The following is a 19,078-nucleotide window of genomic DNA, read 5'->3' as shown; positions in this document are numbered from 1 at the left end:
CCAGCATTTTGTGTCTATAACTTCAATTTAAACCAGCATCTGCAGTTCTCTCATACACATCTTTACAGAACCCGATGCATTACAGATCACTATGCATTAGGAAAAGATTTAAGTAACAGGACTTAACCTGGCAGCTCAATGTTCAGGGATACAGGTGCTTCAGGAGAGACGGGTGAGGATAAAAGAGGAGAGGGGGTTATTGGTTAGGGATGGTGTCATGGCAGTTTATATTATAGATGATTTGACTAGTGGGGCTATATGGGTGGAGCTGAAGAACAAGAAAGGAATGCCAAATAGGCAACGGGAATTAGAAGAACAAATATGCCAAGAGATTGCAGACAGCTGCAGGTCAAATAAGGTGGTTGTCGGGGATTTTTATCTTTCCCAAAATTGACTAGGAAAATAATAGTATGAAAGGTTTAGATGCGGTGCAATTTCTCAAAAGTGTTTAGGGGAGTTTTGTCCAGCAATATGTAGATGGCCCCACAAGTGAGTGGGCAACACTTGATCTGTCTTTGGGAAATTGAGAAGGGCAAGTGAATGAAATGTTAGTGGAAGGTAGACAAAAATGCTGGAGAAACTCAGCAGGCGAGGCAGCTTCAATGGAGCGAAGGAATAGGTGACGGGAAGAAAAAGGAAAAGGTGGTGACAGTAGGCTGTGGGAGAGCTGGGAAGGAGGGAGAAAGCAAGGACTATCTGAAATTGACTTGACTTGAAATTGGAGAAGTCAGCGTTCATACTGCTGGGGTGTAAACTGCCCAAGCGAAATATGAGGTGCTCCTCCAATTTACGGTGGGACTCACTCTGGTCATGGAGGAGGCCCAGGACAGAACGGTTGAATTCGGAATGAGAGGGGGAGTCGAAGTGTTGAGCCACCGGGAGATCAGGTTGGTCCAATGCGAACTGAGCGGAGGTGTAGGGCGAAGCGATTGCCAAGCATGGTTGTGAATATTTGCAGCAGGATCTTGATTGATTGGCCAGGTGGCTGAGGTTGATGGAATTAAATACAGAGAAATGTGAGGTGTTGCATTTTGGGAACTCTAACATGGACAGGACCAACAGTGAATGGAATGGCACTGGTGAGTGTTGTAGAGCAGAGGGATCTAGGAGTGCAAGTGCGATTCCTTGAAGGAGGAGTCGCAGGTAGGTCGGGTGGTCAAATTGACTTGGCACATTGGCTCATTAGTCAAAGTATTGAGTACAGAAGTTGGGAGGTCATGTTGAAGTTGTATAAGACATGGGTGAGGCCACATTTGGAATCTTTTTGCCTATCTGTCATTCATTGTTCTTTATCTCTACATCATCGTCTATATCTCTCATTCCCCTTATCCCTAACTAGTCTGAATAAGGGTCTCGACCCAAACTGTCACCAATTCCTTCTCTCCAGAGATACCACCTGTCCCGCTGAGTTGCTCCAGCTTTTTGTGTCTATCTTTGGAGTATTGTGTTCGGTTCTTGGCACTATGTTGTCAAGCTGGAAAGTATACAGAGAAGATTTATGAGGATGTAGCCAGGACTAGAGGGTCTGAGCTATAGAGAGAGGTTTATTAGGCTGGGACTCATTCCTTGGAGCGCAGGAGGCTGAGGGGTGATCTTATAGATGTGTATAAAATCATGAAAGGAATAGATTGGGTAGATGCACAGTCTCTTGTCCAGAGTAGGTGAATCGAGGACCAGAGAACATAGGTTTAAGGTACATGGGAAAAGATTTAATAGGAATCTGGGCGGAAGACCGCCGGGAACAACATCGCGGAGCTGCGGGACTGTGGAGCGACCAGCTGCGGGCGGCGGCGCCGAACTTTTCACCGGGAGCCTGGGATCTCGCGACGAGATCGCCAGTTGTGGAGCTCCAACCGGCGCGGCCTTGTTGGCTTTGGAAGCCGCGGCCTCCAGTACGGAAGCGGCCGTTCCAGGTGTCCCAAGCCGCTGTGAGGATTCTCCCGACGCCGGAACACCATCACCCGGCGAGAACGGCCAGGAACATCGGGCCTCCGTAGAGGCAACTGTGGAGGCCTCAATTGGCTCGACTATGTGTGAACTGGGGTTGGGGACTGGACTTTGTGCCTTCCCTCATGGTGGGAGCCATTGTGGGGGGATGTTCTTTATGTTTAAATCTCTTATTAATGTTATGTCTGTATTCTTTCTTTATGTGCTGCATTGGCAAGAAGCATTTCACTACACCTAGGTGTATGTGACCAATAAATAACCTTTGAACTTTTCCACACAAAGGGTGGTGGGGGGTATGGAACAAGCTGCCAGATGAGGTAGTGGAGGCAGGGACTGTCCTAACTTTTAAGAAACAGTTATAGACAGGTACATGGATAGGACAGGTTTGGAAGGATATGGGCCAAACGCACCAGATGGGATTAGTGTGGCTGGGACATGTTGGCTGGTGTGGGCAAGTTAGGCCAGGGGCCTGTTTCATCACTATCACTATATGACTCCATGATTCGGTGGCTTATCTTGCATAATTTGCACCATCCCCAATGGGATAATCTCCAATTGACTCAGTATTCTGAAGGAACCGTTCACTCTGACTTTATGGTCCAATTTCCATCTGCAGTGAGCACCTACCTGTGCCTTCTCATACAATCATGGAAATTACAACACCTGCCTTTCCCAATCCAACGATCCGACTGGCCCTCCCAGGTGAATCATCAATTTGCATTTAGTTTTTCCAATTTGCTCTGAAGAATGAAACAGGTTGCGTTGAAGTACACCTTACTCTGCAAAGCAATCCCCACCTCTGAATTTCCAGTCTCCTCTATCATTCAACTCACAATCAGATGTCTATGGCCTTGCACATTGCCCATAGAATGAAATAGCAACCAGACATGTGGTGGCTCTGAGATTTAAGATTTGACAATTTAAGGTTTTCCCCACAAATGGTTGCACTCTGATAATGGCAGCATCTGGGGAGGGAATGGCCAGGCGATGTTCCAGGTTGGGACTCAAGTTCATATGCTGCGTGACCCGCCAAGTCCCTCCAGCATTTTGCATCTTGTTCAAGATTCCAGCATCTGCAGTCTTTGTGTGTGTAGTTTGCCTACAAATGGTGTCCCTGGTGTCAAAATAGTGACGGTTTGGCTATTCACAAAACAGCTATTCCACAACGGTGGTCAGCACTCAACTGCCGCGCGAAAGCGAAACTGCGTGAAAACATGCAGCTCCTCCCGAATCACGTGATCGCAGCTTCCGAACGCCGGGTTCGATACCTGTGTGCGCCAGTAGGCGGCGCTACATGGCCCCTCCCAGAATCCGCATAGTGGCGTTGGCCAATGCTGTCTTAGCCCCCTCGAAAGCTGTCTCGGCTTCCTTGGACCAGACCAAGTCCTTAGGCTTACCGGCCAGACACTGGAACAACGGCCGCATGATGGCAGCTGCCGACGTGACGAAATGGTGGTAGAAATTGACCATTCCGATAAACTCCTGTAGGCCCTTAATGGATAAAGGCCTCGGGAGGCGACGGATAGCATTGACCTTCTCGGGCAGCGGCTGTGCGCCGTGGGAGGTGATGCTGTGACCCAAAAAGGAAATGGAACGCAATCCGAACTGGCACTTCGCATGGTTGAATGTTGAACCCGTGTTTGCGCAGCCATTCGAAAAGCAGGCGGAGGTGCCTAATGTGCTCTGCCTGTGAGCTGCTGGCCACCAGGATATCATCGAGGTAGATGAATATAAACGGCAAACCCCGCCCGACCTGATCCCTTAGCCTTTGGAACGCCTGAGCAGCGTTCTTCAGGCCAAGAGGCATTCTTAGCCATTCGAAAAAGTCGAAAGGGGTGATGGTGGCCGTATTAGGGACGTCATCTAGATGGACCGGAATTCGATTATACCCGCGAATGAGGTCGACCTTTGAGAAAAAGGTCGCGCCCTCCAGATGAGTCGAGAAATCTTGGATGCTCGGGACTGGGTACCGGGCTATCCGACCGCCGGACAATCCCCATGTCCTCCATAAGCTGGAACTCATCTCGTGCGATGCGCAGTTTTCGGGCGAGACGCGGCGTGTGCGGGCGTGAACCGGTGGGCCCTCGGTGGGAATGTGGTGGATCACGCCACGACGGGGCATGGCCCTGTCGAACCGGGGCGTGAGCAACCCTGGGAAATCGGCGAGCAGGGCTGCGAAAGGTTGCTGGATCTCAGCTACCTCGTCGAGTTGCTGTAGGGGCGTGAACGGATTACGCGGCTTGGCAGGGCATGGGTCCGACTCAGGGACCATGCGTCTGCCTCGCACATCGACTACTAGGGCCCCCGGGATTGGTTGGGCGACGTCGGCAACGGTGAACTTCCACCGATACGGGCGGGAATCGAAATTTAAGTCCAGGGTCCGCGTACCATAAGTGCGAATGTCGCTCCCGTTAACAGCTGAGAGGAGGGGTCCTACCTTACCGACGTGAGTATCTCGGGTGCTTGGCGGCAGGATGCCGGCGATGTCACCGGAGTCCACCAGGAAACGGTGGCCGGATGGCAATCACGGACGTAGAGGCGTTCGTTTGGGCCAATCGCGCTCGCCTCTATGGACGACCGGCCGTGGCATTTCCCTGAAACGAGCAGGTGCTTCGGCACCTTCGGGCTTCGGGGCCGTAGTGTTGATGGTAGTAGCACCAACGACGTCTGCTGTATACCACTGGAAGCGGCGATTCATTTTCGGCGCTGGGTTAGGCTTCTTCTTCCTCCCGCTGTCGTCTCGGTTGCACCCGCGCCATGACAGGGGAGTGGATGAAGGCACAAACGTCCCACCGTCTGTGTGCCCACAATTCGTCGGCTCTCTCCGAGAGGTGCTGGGGGTCGCTGAAGTCAGCTCCGGCGAGCATCAGTCGGACTTCGTCGGGCATCTGCTCCAGGAACGCCTGTTCGAAGAGTAGACATGGGCGGTGCTGTCCATCAGGGCTAACATCTTTGCTATTATGGAGGATGGCCGTCGATCACCGACGCTGTCCATATGCAATATCTTCGCCGCCCTGTCTCTGCAACTGAGACCGAAAGTGTGGAGCAGGAGGGCTTTCAGCCCCTCGTACTTGGCAATCGTCGGCGGGTCCCTGATGTAACGCAACAGCCTCGAGGCACAGTCCTGTGGCAAAGCTCCCACCACATGGAAATACATCGTATCATCCGCAATTATACGGTGCAGATGAAACTGTGCCTCAACGTGGGCGAACCACACCTGAGATTGATCAGGCCAAAACGATGGCAATTTGAAGCCCGGTGAGCCCTGCCGCGTGCCGGCCGATTCTGAGGGAGCGTAGTCTTCCTGCATGATCTATTTATCTAACGACGGATAGACAGGTCGGGATCACCAATTTGGTGGTCACAAGAACGACAACTAAGTTTTGATAACTGGTTTTATTCACAAAACAGCTATTTAGCTTGCAGGTCCTTACAACACGTCTGACCACAACGGTGGTCAGCACTGAACTGCCGCGCGAAAGCGAAACTGCGCGAAAACCTCCCAAATCACGTGACCGCGGCTTCTGAACGCCGGGTTCGATACCTGCGTGCGTCAGCAGGCGCCGCTACAACGGTACTTTAAAGTCAGAGCAGCTGCACTTCATTGGTTGTTCATTCAGAGCATACAATTGATATCAACGTACTTGGATGCCATTACACTCTTAGAGTTGCAGGAATTCTTCAGCGGGACGGCAATTGGTCAATCATCAGTCTAATTATGTTGTAACATTCAGTTGCCAGGCTGTTTGTGGTCTAGTTTTCTATTTGTAGCAGTAAATTTCAACCTATCAACCAGGTCTTAAACTGGCATTGCAAATGGAACTCAAGTAAATTCAACGGTTGGGCAGACTTTCCTCAGTGGCAGTTTAGGCCTTGCTGGAAACATTTGTCAAATTCTACAAATTCTGGAGTACATGGCTCCACCGCCAGATGGAGCATTTCAATGTTTAAACATTCTGTATGACCACAACAAAGATTACAGCTTTATTATTATTAAGCAGCTGTAGGATCCATAATTGTTACAAATTAGAGACAACAGAGATATTTTACTTCATTTGTTGTTTTACCTATCACATCAAACTACCACTTATTTTATTTTTCACCTCACACCCAGGTAATTATGCCAAAAGGCAATATTAATCCTTCACGTTTTCTTCAAACAGGATAGGCAGCCAATTAAAATTGATTTAAGAATATACCAAATAGACCTTTCTATCTCTCCTGCCTGTTTCGGCATTTAATGACATATTTCACTCCTATGCAAAGATGTCACTGCTTTCAAAGATTCAGTACTCTTTCCAATTCTATAGCTTGAAAGTAGTAACACAAGTCGATGGAGTGGTAAAGAAGGTATATCGTTTGTTTGTGGTATGGCATCAGTCAGGGCATTAAGTATAAGAATCAGGAAGTCATGATGCAATTTTATAGGACTTTGGTTAGGCCACATTTAGGGCACTGCGTGCAGTTTGGTTGCACCATTACAAGAAAGATGGATTTTGTGGGCCAAAGGGCTGGTTCCTGTATGGAACATTCAATTTTTAGATGAAGAAATGTCTTCATCTAAAGACCCTGAAGAAGGGTCTCGACCCAAAACATCACCCATTCCTTCTCTCCAGAGATGCAGCCTGTCCTGCTGAGTTACTCCAGCTTTTTGTGTCTATCTTCGGTTTAAAATTCCGGAGGCAATTTATTCCAGACAGGTACAATGTGAGAACGAAAAAAATTGACATTTTGCATATCTTATGAATGGTGTTGAAATAAGTAAAGATACAACTCAGTTACACCTACATGCAGTAAACACTTAAAATCTCTTCCCGTTGTATTATAGTGCTGATAAAACTGCATTTATCATCTGCACCTAGTTTCACACGAGGATTAAGGGTTTTCCTTGAACAGCTGCATCCTTGTGATGATGGTGTTCATACTGAGTTATTGGCAGAGAGTCCTGGAAATTAATGAGAAAGGTGCAGGCACATTTATCTAACCAAGGCAAAGCAATAAATACATTTAGAAAACAAAAAAATATAGTCAAGGCAGTATAATTCCAATCTGTTAAAAACAATCTCAGATGATATAGTGCTTTGCTCAGAAATACTTCTAGGCCATTGGAAATTTAAGTGAGACATGTAAATGTTCACCACAGCCATAGCCTTTGACACCTGGAGCTGCTGCAATATTTATGTTAATCCCACAACCTGTATCCTCTATCAGACACTGATACAATATTTGTATACCTGACCTATACCAAGTTCCACTCACCCGTCATTAAGAATACAACATAACTGGTATAGATGGAGTCACACAAAAAGTTTTGTTTAAATATAAGACTCTAAACTCTAAACATAAATAGGAGAGACAATAGACTGCAGTTGCTGGAGGAACTCATTGGGTCAGGCAGCCTTCCAGGGTTTTGACCCAAAACATTGCCTGTCCATTACCACCATACTGCCTGACCCTCTGAGTACCTTCAACACTTTTATTTTCTACTACAGCTGCAGATAAACCAGAGGAGGGCAGAGCAAGGACATGTTTTGACCAGACTTTTGGTACAGGAGAGGATAGAACCAATTTCTGTGAGGTAAAAGTAGGTCATTTTGCAGAGCTTGACACTTTTTGAAAATATCTGTATTTTCATGTAATGGGGTCTTGCAGACATTTGGATCACCCAGCGAATTCACAGCCAGTTTAATTCACGTCAAGAGTGTTTTATTGTCATATACCGAAACATAACATTGCAATTCTTACATGTAGCAAGCACAATAGGTCTGTAAACATCGTAGTTGACATAATAAACAAAAAAAAATATATTGTTTAAGAAGGAACTGCAGATGCTGGAAAATCAAAGGTACACAAAAATGCTGGAGAAACTCAGCAGGTGCATCAGCATCTATGGAGTGAAGGAAATAGGCAACGTTTCGGGCCGAAACCCTTCTTCAGACTGATGGGGGGGGGGGGGGGCGGGGAGAAGAAAGGAAAAAGGAGGAGGAGCCAGGAGGGCTGAGGAAGGGGAGGAGGCAGCAAGGGCTAACAATGGGAGAATTCAATGTTCATGCCCGCAGGATGCAGATTACCCAAGCGGAATATGAGGTCCTCCAATTTCCGGTGTTGCTCGCTCTGGCCATGGAGGAGACCCAGGACAGAGAGGTCGGATGGGGAATGGGAGGGGGAGTTGAAGTGCTGAGCCACCGGGAGGTCAGGTTGGTTATTGCGGACCGAGCGGAGATGTTTGGCGAAACGATCGCCAAGCCTCCGCTTGGTCTCACCGATATATATATATGTTTCCTTGGGTAGGTGGTCTATTTGTGAATTAGCAGATGGGTTGTGGGTTGTGTTGCTCTGGAATACCCGACTTTGCTGGAGATTGTAGTGTGACAAAGAAGAAGATGACTGAACTTTATTGCTTTCCATCAGTGTGAAACGTTGATTCCGCTGTGCTGGTTGTTTATGTTAAACTCTTTTGTGTATTGTATTATTTTTATTCGTATGGCTGCAAGGTAACTCAAATTTCACTGTACCAATTGGTGCATGTGGCAATAAATGTGTACTTGAACACGTTTATAGGTCCCAGCTACAGTGCCATCCAACACGCATGCTCCCAACCGCTGTGTCGGCCAGCACCCACCTCCTCTCCCTAGCTTGATTACCACTCCAGTTCCCGCCTCCTCTACTCTCTCTCACCTGGTTGCCTCTCCAGATCCTCCAACCTGCAGCGTAAGTTAGCACTGATCCCCTCTCCCCCTCAGCTGGTTAACCTCTCCTGTCGCCGTGCGAATCAGACCTGACCTCCCCTCTCCTTCCCCCTCTCTCTCTCACCCTCTCTCTCTCACCCTCTCTCCCCTCATCCCTCCCACTCCATTCTCCTCCTACTCACACCCCTCCCACAACTTCTCTCCCCCTCCCCTCCTCCCACCCTCTCTCCACTCACACCCCTCCCTCACCTTCTCTCCCCTCCCTCACTCTCCCCTCCTCCCATTCTCTCTCCACTCACACCCCTCCCTCACCTTCTCTCCCCCTCCCTCACTCTCTCCCCTCCTCCCACCCTCTCTCCACTCACCCCTCTCTCCCCCTCCCTCACTCTCTCCCTCCTCTCACTCCACTCACACCCCTCCCTCACCTTCGCTCTCCCTCTCTCCTCCCCTCACTCTCTCCCTCCTTCCTTCCTCCCTCCTCCACCCCCCCCCCTCCCTCCCTCTATTGTCTCTCCCTCCGTCCTCCCCTCCTTCCTCCCATCTTCTCCATTCCACCCACCCATCTCCCCTGGTTCCCTAGACCAGTGCTTCTTAAACTGGTGAATGGTTCATCCAAGGGCGAATGAAATTATTTTAGGGTGAATGAAACTAGAGGGGTGAATGACTTAATTTATTCAGATATTTATATATTTATTTCTATACTTAAAAGGTATTGCCATTAAAGTAGTTGGAAAGCTCTTATTGGTTTTAATGGCAGTGGAACTGGAAATTTGTTATGTTTTTTTCTTTCTACCTATGGTTTTCTAATTTCAAAGTAGCAGGATATTTCCCAAATTTACTGTAATATAACCTTTTCGGGAAGAACAGACAAGCTAGTGGGACCATACATTTTTTAAAGAAACAAACTGCAAATCAAAGCCTGAAGGGTAGGATGGGGCTGAAGCCAAGTGTTTAGACGTTGGAATGTTTTTTTTTTTTATCATTCTAATAGAATGATTTTCCAACTCCAGTGGTAATTAATCTTTTTTTTTCACTCCTAGTTTTCTTTACATATTTTTAGGATGTTTAAAAGTTGAATAAAATAAACACAAGAAATTAGTTAATTTATGTTTTTTGCTCATGTGACAAAATAAATTATATATAAAATTATACACAAGGGAGTATAAGACGAAAATTACCAAAAAACATAAGAATATTTAGTCAAGGGTGAATGAAATTTTGTGATAAAGACTCAAGGGTGAATGACACTGAAATAGTTTAAGAAGCCCTGCCCTAGGGATGTCAGGACTTTCCACTGGGGAGCACTGGGATGGCAGGACTTTCATATGACGAAAGACTGGATAGACTCGGCTTGTACTCGCTAGAATTTAGAAGATTGAGGGGGTATCTTATAGAAACTTACAAAATTCTTGAGGAGTTGGACAGGCTAGATGCAGGAAGATTGTTCCCGATGTTGGGGAAGACCAGGACACGGGGTCACAGTTTAAGGATAAGGGGGAAATCTTTTAGGAGCGAGATGAGAAAAAAAATTTTCACACAGAGAGTAGTGAATCTGTGGAATTCTCTGCCACAGAAGGTAGTTGAGGCCAGTTCATTGGCTATATTTAAGAGGGAGTTAGATGTGGCCCTTGTGGCTAAAGGGATCAGGGGGTATGAAGAGAAGGCAGGTACAGGATACTGAGTTGGATGATCAGCCATGATCATATTGAATGGCGGTGCAGGCTCGAAGGGCCGAATGGCCTACTCCTGCACCTATTGTCTATGTTTCTAGACGGCCGTGGTTTACGGTGGGCGGGACCAAAGATCATTGGGCGGGACCGCGGGCGGCGGTGACGCGCTTCCTGCTGGGCTGGGCTGGGCGATCAGTCTGGGAGAGCGGGGCGGCCATCTTCCCAGGACCTCCCCTCTCTCTCTCCCTCTCACTCACTCAAGCACACATACACACACTCCCCACCACCCCCTTCCCCCCCCCTCCCCCTACCCTTCCCACCAGCCTGCCTGGCCTCTGGCATCTGGCATCGTCCTCTTCCCGCGGCCTCCATGTGTAAGGAGCGAGAAGCCGAGGCAGTGGACCGTCGCGTCCGGAGCCGGGAAGCTTCGCGGCGGCCGCCGAGCGTTCATCGCGCCGAAGCCGGGCCTTGTTATTGAGGCTGACAAGACAGCGGGCAACCCTGGACCCTTAACAGCTCCTCTATAATCGGCGGCGCTTCAAAACAATTCCACTGGAAAGTTCTTGGCACATAGAAACAGAAAAATAGGTGCAGGAGTAGGCCATTGGATGTGAAAATGTGGACGGATTTAAAGGGTATTCGACTCTACTAGGCGTGTATTTGTTAAAGGGCTGCTACATGTCACTGTGTACACTATAAAACACAATCGGCCGAGCCGGCGAATGCCTGCTGCTCGTCAACATTTCGCCACTCAGGTGTTGAATTGAGTCTTCTACATTACTTCGGTGCTAAATTGCAACTAGAAGAAAAAAAACAAAATGTCTACTCGAACGCCATTACCTACAGTGAATGAACGCGAAACAGAACATGTAAGTAATCTTTCACGAGAATCAGAGACCCGAGAAACTGGAACACGAATATCGCGGAATCTGCGAGTATAAATGCTCTTCCTGGCTTTCCCACATATGGCTTGGAAATAATGTCAGTAATATGGTAGTTAAACTAGGATACAATCATACAACACAGAAAGGGGCCCTTCGATCCAACTCGTTATTGTCGACTAAGATGCCCCATTTATGCTAGTCCAGTTTGGCCCATATCCCTCTAAACTTGTCCTATCCATGTATCTGTCCAAATGTTTTTTAAATGTTGTTCAGCCTCAACTACCTCCGACACTCGTTTCATACCCACTACCCTCTGGGTGAAAAAGTTCCTATTAAATATGTGCCCTCTCGCCTTCAACCTATGTCCTGTGGTTTCTTGATTTCCGATTCTGGATAAATGACTCAATGCATTCACCCTATCTATTCCCCCAATTATTTTATATACCTCTATAAGGTCACCTTCCTACACTCCAAAGAATAAAGTCTTAATCTGCCAACCTTTTTCTATAACTTAGGCCTTCGCGTCCTGGCAACATTTTTTCTGCACACTCTCCGATACTCTCAGTTGGAGATTTGAATTGATTTTGGATGTCCATTGAACTACATCACACCTTCCCTTTCTCCTCCCACATTGCTTTTTTTGTGTCAGGGTGGCTGACAGGTGTCAATGCACACCACACGGTTTGATAATTAGTTGTTTACTTGTTTTAAGAGAGCAGCCGGTTCCATTTTATAAAAAGTACGTTGTAGAGCATGAAATGAAACCAGGTCGTTAAAGGCATCATCTCAACATTGTACCTGTGGTGGGTTCATAATAAAGAATCCCACTTAAATTGTTAGGAAACTATTTAAAACCAAAATTTGAGAAGACCAGAGTTTTGCAGCTGGAATTGATCTTTGATTAATACAGCTCCCACATGGATAGTGCAAGTGACTGAAAGGTCAGTGGGCAAGCTTTTTGAGTGTCGCGACAACAGTTCTACTAGCATTAAAATAGTTACGAATAAAGATGGGGCTAGTTCATAGGTTAAAGTTCCAAATTGGAGCATTGAGTGTAAGAGTGAGAAAATCAAGTTGTATATTGTAGGAATTTGGATAGACTGCATTTGGAGTATTGTGTCAAGGACAAGGCTTTGGACTAGCAACCTCTCTTTGTAGGTATTGCAGGAAATGTCAAGGACGAGAAGGCATAGCTTTACGGTGTGAGTGGCAATGTTTAAAGGAGGGCAAGTTTTTTTACACAGAGTAGTGTGTACATAGAGAGAGAAAAAGGACAAAGGACATTTATTGTCACATACACCAATTGGTGCAGTGAATTTGAGTTACCATGCGGCACACAAATAAGATAAACACAACACTATAGAATTTAACATTAAACATAAAAACATCCCACAGCGGAATCAATGTTTCCCACTGTGAGGGAAGGCAACAAAGTTCAGTCTTCTTCCTCTTGTTCACCCGTGGTCGGGGCCTATTGAGGCCTCCGCAGTCGCTGCACGGCGGCCCGATGTTTCAGGCCCTCTCGCCGGATGATGGAACTCTGGCGTCGGAAGAACACTCTCAGCGGCTTGGAGTTCCGCCTCCATATCCACAGGTGCTAGTGGTGGTGGTGGAGGCAGATACGATAGTGGTATTTAGGAGACATGCATGGATGTGGAGGGATGTGGATATTGTGCAGGCAGAGGAGATTAGTATAACTTGGCATCATGTTTGCCACAGATATTTTCAAAAAGGCCTGTTCCTGTGCTGTACTCGTCACTATAAGGCCATCTTGGATGGTATTACACATGAACTTGGAAAAGTTGATTGGAGGGGGTTGTTTGCAGAAAAACTGACATCTGGAAAATGGGATGCTTTTGAAAGTGGGATAGTGAGAGAACATGGTATGTACGTTCCTGTCAGATTGATAGGCAAAGGAAGGTAAGAGGACAAACTGTGTATGATGAGCGAAATTGAGATTATGTCAAGGAAAAAAAGGAGGCATCGCTTAGCTTTCGGCAGCTGGAATCAAGCATATCCCTGGAGGATCCCTAGAGGAGTATGGGGGAATTGAGGAGCATACTTAAGAAGGAAATAAGGAGGACAAAGAGAGATAGCTCCAGCAGATAAGAATCCAAAGAGATTTTAAAAGCATACTTCTGCATGCTTTTAATATGGTTATGTTTTTTTGGTTTATTATTAGTCACGTGTACCGAGAGACAGTAAAAAGCTTTGTTTTACATGCTATGCAAACAGATCACTTATACCATGCATGAATACAATTAACTCCCAAACTTAAGTGCAATAGATAGAGCAAAGGGGAAGATACAGAGTGCAGAATACAGTTCTCATTATTGCAGAGCATCAGTTCCATAGACAAAGTTCAATGCTCACATTGGGGTAGAGGTGAATCGGAGAGTATTCTAGCTTATGGAATTCAGAAACCTCATGACAGGAGAATAAGCTATTCCAAGGTCTGGTGGTGCATGCTTTCAAGCTTCTGTTCTTTCTGCCGGACGTGAGCAGGAAGAGAAGGATGACCAAGGTGGGACCTTTGATAATGGTGACTACTTTTCCGAGGCAGTGTGAACTGTCGATGGAGTCAATAGTAGGAAGTCTGCTTTGTGATGTGCTAGGCTTAATCTACAAATTTCTGCAATTTCTTGCAGTTTGGACAGAGCTGTTCCAAAACCAAACATGGAAGGCTGCTCAAGATGATTAGATCACATGAGATCCAGGAAGAGCTAGTTAAAGCTGAGTCTCATGTTGCGAGTTGACACAAGAGGTACCCCGAGTGAAAGACTCGTGGTTGTGTACGAGATTGCAAGTGTATGATCAAGAGTTTAACCGAGTTCCTACGGGTATGACAAGTTTGCCGTTTACTTGTCATTTCTGCGATGTTCCAAGTTCGTCTCCCGAGTTACTCTTGTCAATCCTGATTGAAGGATTGTTTTAATAAGCAACAGTGTTATGTTTTAATAAGCAACAGTGTTAAAGAAGACCTCTCCATCCTGTGGCTTTGTTTTAAAGATAGAATTCAGTGCGGCCGCATCTATTGATGTGACCTACAAAGGGAAAATGCGCACCATCCAGTGCCAGTGCAGTTATACTTATGATTTGTTTGAAACACACAGGTTTGATATGTTTTAATTGAATTTGCTGCCATGTCTACACACTGCGGGGAGACGGGAGATTAAATCTTTGAATGTGGACGGATGTGCACATCAGATTGTTGTGAGACGGAGCTCAGGGTTCGCCTCCTGAGCTGCTTTGGTGCCCAGGCGTGAGTTGAGGTGGAGAGAGGTTGGGGTTGGGGGGGGGGGGGCGTCATTAATTTGTCTGGGGTGACAAGGCTCGTGGGTTAGGCTGGGATCATTCTCTGCGGGATGATCTTAGTGCGGGAGACAAGTGTAGGAGAGGTGTACTGACAATTTGGAAGTGATTGCCCACCAGTCTCAAAAGCCGTCTCCCTGTCCCTGGGATAGCAGGGGGGGGGCGATCAAACTGCACAATACCACCCTCCCCCTCCACGCCAACACGAAGGGCAACGATCCCAAGGCTTTAGCGTCAGGAACAGTGGGCCTGGGGGTCAGTGTCCCGTTGGTCCTGACGTCTCCGGCCACTACCCTGGACAAGAGCTGAGACTGGGAACTGTACCGCCCTTGCCCCCTCCCTCTGCAACTGCAAACAACCCCACTCTCCTGCTCACCTAACCCACCCATCCCCCCCCCCCCCCTTTTCCCTCCCATCTCCAGTCCCGTCCCGACCCCCTGGGAAACTGAAGGGAGTGACTGCCCCGGGGCGACTGGCACTGACCTGCTGGCATCGCCGACGTGAAGACAGTGCAAAGCCCCCACGCCCGGTGCAATGGGCGGGGAGCTGGAGAGGGGAGGGAAGGGGTCACACACATGGCCGGGAAGCAGAGGGGTGTAGGTGGGGGTGGTGACAGATAGGGCCAACAATGAGTGGAGAAAGACAGAAACGCCGACGTGCAAAGGAGACCTACAACAGTGCATGATCTCTCTCGCGTTATGGTAGGTGTTTGTCGCTGGGAAACTGAAGGGAGCGACAATCAACTGCTGCCTGCCCGCTGAGTTAAAGAGTTCCCACGGTAGACTCACGATACACTAAGGTAAACGCACGGGCCACTACGTTCTTACAACGAGTTAAAATGTTTCAATTCTTAACCACAAGAATAAAATTGACTCGTGGAAAATTTTAAACATGTTTGATTTTTTGCAAGAGTTGACAAGTTTCAAGAGTACCTGCCATTAGCGCCACGAGTCTCTAAGTTGCGTCCACGAGTTCCGTACGTTAATTGTACGTTATTACCACGAGTTTTAACTCGAGGTACCTCTTGTGTCAACTCACAACGTGAGACTCAGCTATAAACTGGATATAGAATTGCCTTCATGGTAGGAAGCAGAAGGTGGTGGTGGAAGGTTGTTTTTCAAACTGAAGACCTGTAACTAGTGATGTGCCTCAGAGATTGGGATGTTTATCATCTATGTCAACAATTTGGATGAGAAAGTACAAAGCATGATTACGAAGCATTCTTCCTCGACCGGAGAACCAACCAATACCGGTCCACTGATACTCTCCTCCTCCTAGCGGAGTTGGTCCTTACCCTCAATAACTTCTCGTTTGACTCCTCCCATTTCCTGCAAATACAAGGCGTAGCTATAGGCACGCGCATGGGCCCCAGCTATGCCTGCCTCTTTGTAGGGTACGTCGAACAATCCTTGTTCGAAGCGTACCAGGGCCCCATCCCCGACCTCTACATCGACGATTGCTTTGGTGCTACCTCCTGCACCCACACACAACTGACTGACTTCATCCGCTTCACCACTAACTTCCATCCGGCACTCAAATACACCTGGACCATTTCCGACACTTATCTACCATTTCTTGACCTCACTGTCTCCAACGCAGGTGATAGACTTCTGACCGACATCCACTATAAACCTACTGACTCCCATAGCTAACTAGACTACATTTCTTCCCACCCTGCTTCCTGTAAGGACTCCATCCCCTACTCCCATCTGCTCCCAGGATGAGGTGTTCCACACCAGGGCATCGGAAATGTCCTAATTCTTCAGGGAACGGGGGTTTCCCTCCCCTACTATAGATGAGGCTCTCACCATGGTCTCTTCAATACCCCGTAACACTGCTCTCTCTCCCCATCCCCCCACTCGTAACACGGGCAGAATCCCCCTAGTTCTCACCTTTCACCCCACTAGCCGTCACATACAACAAATAGTCATCCGTCATTTTCGCCACCTCCAACGTGACCCCACCACTCACCACATCTTCCCATCTCCCCCCCTGTCTGCTTTCCGCAAAGACCGCTCCCTCCTTAACTCCCTGGTCAATTCTTCCCTTCCCTCCCACACCACCCCCTCCCGGGCACTTTCCCGAGCAACCGCACTTGTCGCTTTACCTCCCCCCTCGACTCCATTCAAGGACCCGAGCAGTCGTTCCAGGTGCGACAGAGGTTCACCTGCATCTCCTCCAACCTCATCTATTGCATCCGCTGCTTTAGATGTCAGCTGATCTACATCGGTGAGACCAAGCGTAGGCTTGGCGATCGTTTCTCCGAACACCTCCGTTCGGTCCGCATTAACCAACCTGATCTCCCGGTGGCTCAGCACTTCAACTCCCCCTCCCATTCCGAATCCGTCCTTTCTGTCCTGGGCCTCCTCCATGGCCAGAGTGAGCACCACCGGAAATTGGAGGAGCAGCACCTCATATTCCGCTTGGGCAGTCTGCACTCTAACGGCATAAACATTGACTTCTCCAATTTCCGGTAGCCCTTGCTGTCTCCTCCCCATCTCAGCTCTTCCTCAGCCCTCGGGCTCCTCCTCTTCCGTTCTCCTTTCTTCTTTCGCCCCCCCCCCCCCCCCCCCACATCAGTCTGAAGAAGGGTTTTGGCCCGAAGCGTTGCCTATTTCCTTTGCTCCATAGATGCTGCTGCACCCGCTGAGTTTCTCCAGCACTTTTGTCTACCGCATGATTACTAAGTGTGGATGACACTAAAATAAATGGTATGGAAGACATTGAAGATGGTTATCAAAAAATACAGTGGGATCTTGATCAAGTGGGCTGAGGAGTGGATAATGGAGCTTAATTCAGATAAGTTGTTGCATGTTGGGACGCCGGACCAGGGCTGGACCCTCAAAGTGAATGTTAGGGCCCGGGCAGTGTTGTAGAGCACAATGATCTGACAGTACAAGTACAAGTCCCTGAAAGTGACATGGCTGGTGGATAGGTAGTGAAGGAGGCGTTTGGCACTCTCGCCTGCATTGGTCAATGAATTGAGATAGAGGTTGGGACGTTATGTTACAGTCATACTAGACAATGGCCAGGGTGTATTTGGACTGTTGTATTCAGATTTGGTCATCATGATATAGGAAATATGCCATTAAACTTGAAACTGTTGCAGAGAGGATTTATGGGGATGTTGCCAGGACTTGAGGGCCTGAGCTGTAGGGAGAGGTCGGCCAGGCTAGTACTTTATTCCTTAGAGTACAAATGCTGAGCAGTGATCTTATTAAAGTGTATAATATCATGAGGGGAATAGATAGCCTTTTCCCCAAGGTAGGGGAATCAAGAGATGAAACATTTAATAAAAACCTGAGGGGCAACCTTTTCACACAGAAGATAGTGGATATCCTTAATAAGCTTCCAGAGGTAGCAGATACAATAACATTTTCAAAGACAGGTACATGGATGGGATGGGTTTGGAGGGATATTGACCTAAAGCAGGCAAATGCAACTACTTAAATAGGCCATCATGGTTGGCTTGGTTGAGTTGGCTGATGGACCTATTTTCAATATGACTCTGTGACTCTGAGTCTATCACACATACATCAGGAAGTACAAACAATAGTCAAGCTTATCTAAATCTCAGTGAATTGTTGATAATTTTATTGCTTCATCATAAAGCCAATTCATCTTCAAACATTTAAGGACTTGGATGGAAATTGTGGAAAACAGAGGTTCTACTGTTCTGATATCATCAGAGTACCTACTAATGGTTATGTTAATATGGATTGAGGGAAGTGAGTTTTTTTCTGCAAATTTGAAAGAAACACTGGTAAGATTCAGTGGATCAGGCAGCATCTGTAGTGGGATAACAGAGTTCAAATTTCAACTCAATGATATGTTGCAAAAGGTCATCAAACCTCTGAATGAGAGATGTAGTCAGTGACTGAACTAAAATTACATGCCTGTACTGGTGGTAATAGAGATAATTTGAGTTGATATTGGTTTGAATAATTTAAATTGATAAATTAACATTAAAGTATCTTGTGTAACATGGGAAATATATGTTTTGTAAGGACTAAAGTATGCTTATGTTCCATTGAGACACATGATTTGTGAACATAATGCCTATTTTTCCTCAGAGCACATGATGACACCTTCTCTTCCCTCAGCCCCCCCCCCCCCCCCCCCCCCGCATCCTCAGAGATACCTATATTTTTCTAATATGGTCCTCTTAAGCATCCCTGGTTTAAAGCATTCCAAATTTGGCAGTTATTCTTCCAGCTACCAAGAACCAAAACTGAAATTCCATCCTTTTGCAAAATACAAAGTACTGGAGTAACTCAACAGGTCAGGCAGCATCTGTGGAGGTAATGGCTAGGTGGCATTTTGGATCGAGACCCTTCTTTACTTTTTGCCAATAAGATGCTTTTTAAAACCTTACTTGAACAAGCTTTTGCCCAAATTTCAACTTGTATGGCTTGGAGGCAATTTATTTGGTTTGTCATGTTAAACACTTTGTTGTTTGAATGCAAGTTATTATGTAAGTGCAGAGATGTTATAATAATAATAATAATAAATTTTATTTATGGGCGTCTTTCAAGAGTCTCAAGGACACCTTACAAAAATTGAGCATGTAGAGGAA

The 19,078-nt window shown here is 47.0% G+C and overlaps 1 long non-coding RNA gene across 1 annotated transcript; it reads right to left on the bottom strand.

The window, feature by feature from the left end:
* Positions 1-2,198: 2,198 nt before the first annotated feature.
* Positions 2,199-13,313, bottom strand: LOC116969671. Its single transcript, XR_004410893.1, has 3 exons — positions 12,984-13,313; positions 11,471-11,473; positions 2,199-2,214 (listed from the first exon to the last, which is right to left on the bottom strand). It is a non-coding gene; the product is annotated as an uncharacterized LOC116969671 (long non-coding RNA).
* Positions 13,314-19,078: the final 5,765 nt, after the last annotated feature.

The sequence above is a fragment of the Amblyraja radiata genome, unplaced genomic scaffold (genome assembly GCF_010909765.2).
Source record: "Amblyraja radiata isolate CabotCenter1 unplaced genomic scaffold, sAmbRad1.1.pri scaffold_1000_ctg1, whole genome shotgun sequence".
NCBI classification, from domain to species: domain Eukaryota; kingdom Metazoa; phylum Chordata; class Chondrichthyes; order Rajiformes; family Rajidae; genus Amblyraja; species Amblyraja radiata.
The sequence above is the reverse complement of the archived record's forward strand: the minus strand, read 5'-3'. Positions and strand labels throughout refer to the sequence as shown.